The sequence below is a fragment of the Gossypium arboreum genome, chromosome 4 (assembly GCF_025698485.1).
Source record: "Gossypium arboreum isolate Shixiya-1 chromosome 4, ASM2569848v2, whole genome shotgun sequence".
In the NCBI taxonomy this organism is placed as follows: domain Eukaryota; kingdom Viridiplantae; phylum Streptophyta; class Magnoliopsida; order Malvales; family Malvaceae; genus Gossypium; species Gossypium arboreum.
The window spans coordinates 60534891-60537875 of record NC_069073.1 but is presented as its reverse complement, the minus strand read 5'-3'; the positions used below and the strand labels follow the sequence as shown (position 1 = coordinate 60537875).

General features: G+C 33.6%; 1 long non-coding RNA gene across 1 annotated transcript; it reads right to left on the bottom strand.

Annotated features, from left to right (window-relative positions):
• Nucleotides 1-723: 723 nt before the first annotated feature.
• LOC128291635 (uncharacterized) lies at nt 724-2655 on the bottom strand. The gene is made up of 2 exons (XR_008281444.1): nt 2406-2655; nt 724-996 (listed from the first exon to the last, which is right to left on the bottom strand). It is a non-coding gene; the product is annotated as an uncharacterized LOC128291635 (long non-coding RNA).
• Nucleotides 2656-2985: the final 330 nt, after the last annotated feature.

Below are 2985 nucleotides of genomic sequence, written 5' to 3'. Positions count from 1 at the left end.
GTTCATAAGGAATAGACGTTATGTTTATATTTGGAACTGAGCTTGGTAAGTCTTGAACCTATGTGGTATTATATTTGAAGTTAGGAACATAAGATTATTGTGGAATAGATGAAATGCTATTATTAGTATAATCTAAACGAAAATAAAATGATGTGTGGAAATGCATCAAATATCATATCGAATATCATACGAGATGTCAATGGAGGCTTGGCTAGTTGAGAGCATGTAATGATAAATGTGCGTGAAATTATAGCATAGTCGGTATGGATGGAGTACCTAATCTTGCATTATTTGTTTTCTTTTATGATATTTTATAAATGGACTACAGTGTAATGCTTATGACTTACTGAGTTATATACTCATTCGGTGTGTTTATTTGTCACTTATTTAGGTTCCTTTGATCCATTTTTGTGTGTTCGGGACCATCGTTGAAGTCATCACACCAGCTTGCAACTTTTTGGTATCTTCTTCTTAGTTGGTCTAAGAGAACATTTCGACATGTATAGGCTATTATGTTTTGTTTGAACTTTGGTATGTATACTTTTAGCCATGCGAAAATGGCAAAAATGTTAAGTTGGATTTGGTCTTATGATACTTAGTTATAAGCAATAGTTAAAGTCTATTTGATTATTATGCCGTTTGTCATGGCTAATTGTAACACCCCTTACCCGTTACCGTCGCCGGAACAGGATACAAGGTATTACCAGAACATAACACATACCATTAAACATAACCGAAATATAAATATGTCATCCAATTTGATAGTGCATCGTATAATATATGTCTTGAACAATATTAGCCAACTTTAATGCCTTGTAAAAATTAGCTGGTCGAGTACTGTAACTAATATTTTAAACCTAGACAAATATGACACGTAACAAAATAATTAAGCCTACTATACATGCCATAATTCAAAACGTTTAGTTCAAATACCCTAAAGTATGATAGTGCGGATAGATCTTCACGATCCTTAACTCCTGAGCAAGCCGAAGAACACTATAAGACAAAAGAGAGAAACAAAGTAAGCTTATAGCTTAGTAAGTAAGTATGTAAATACTAATTAAAAAAAAATCTAACATGTTTACACAACAATTCAAGTATATCTACTTTAACTTCACTATTCATTCCACTTTGATTAAGATGCCTCTGCTGCGTCATATTCACTAAATAAATCATAACTCGAGTTACAAAACTCGAAATTAAAATCCGTAAAATTTCCCTGAATCTAGACTCATAAAGCTTTTTGCTAATTTTTTCTATAATTTTTGGTTCAGCCGATTAGTACAGTTTATTAGTTAAAGTTTCCCTGTTACACAGCTCGACTGATCTGACCTCTGTTCACTACAAATTGAATTTCTCTCAGTACACAATTCAAACAACCCTGAAGTCTGTTTCATTTAAAACTAGTCTCAATAAGGAATTTAGGCATGTAAACTATATTTCTTAATTTGCTTTGTACAATTTTTAATGATTTTTCAAAGTTGGAACAGGGGATCACGTATTCATCCTGAGCAAGTCACATACAATTGTAAATATCTCAAAATATAGAATTCCTTTGCTTGCTCTGTTTCTTTTATATGATAGTAGACTCATTAAACTTTAATTTCACATCTCATTCAACCTCTAATTATATTCCTCCTATTTTTGGTGATTTTTTCAAAATCACGTCACTGCTACCATCTAAAAACAGTTTTAATGCTAATTTCACTCTTTCACACATTCTTTATGCTAACCTCATTTTATCTTATATATGTATATACCACAAATCATTTTCACCACATTTCATTCACCATAAGTGTAGGTCCAAACCACAATATCACCACAAAACCATCCCGTTGAACAATTCGGATCAATCCTCGATATTTAATGGTTTCAGCACACAGCCCCACCATCATACTTCGTTTAGTTCGGCTCTCTTGTACACATGGTGAACACTTAGTACCACTCATGCGACCCAACCGATTTGTCTCGTAGCTCTCTTGTCTACATGGTGTCCTTCACTTGGAGTCACGCATGCGACCTAGCTACATTTATCTTTCACGTAGCTCTCTTGTCTACATGGTGTCCTTCACTTGGAATCACGCATGCGACCTAGCTACATTTATCTTTCACGTAGCTCTCTTGTCTACATGGGATACATCTCGTATCACACATGTGACCTAGCTACTACAGGGTGTCTCGTAGCTTTCTTGTACACATGATGTGCACTCGGCATCATACATGTGACCTAGCTACGCCCTCTATTTCATTCGATCTCTAGAATGTTCAACCGAGATCTCTCTCTATATTTATTTCCATTCTTCCAATAGTCGATTTATATTTTAACATCAACTAGTATATTTATATAATAGGCTGAAACATAAGAATGTACATGAAATTATTGTAATATTTACATACAAACTTACCTTGGTGCAAAATGTGGAAATTTTGCAATTTAGTCCAAAACTTTTTCCTTCCCCCGTTCGAGATCAATTCCGCGTCTTTCTTGATCTATAATAACACATTTAGCTCATTTAATACTCATACTATTTATTTCAATCCAAAAATCACATCATGGAAAAATTACATTTTTGCCCCCTAACTTTTTCAAAATTACAATTTTGCCCCTAGGCTCGGGAATTTAATTTCAGCCCTTATTCTTATATTTTATGATATGCTGAACATTTTCTCTTCTACAACAACATCAAATTCTCACTCTATCATATAGTTATGAACAATAGGTATTTTTACCGATTATGCCGTTTTACTCGTTTTCACTTAAAACCGAGTAGCACAAGTTATTTAACATAATTTAAAACCTCATATTCTATCATAAAACATCAAAATACACAAATTTCACCTATGGGTATTTTTCCAAATGTGAACCCTAGGTTAAATTATTACTAGCATAAGCTTAATCGAGCTTCCGGGATTCCAAAAACGTAAAGAACATTAAAAACGGGGCTTGGAATCACTTACTATGGAGCTTGAAAATTGAAGAAACCC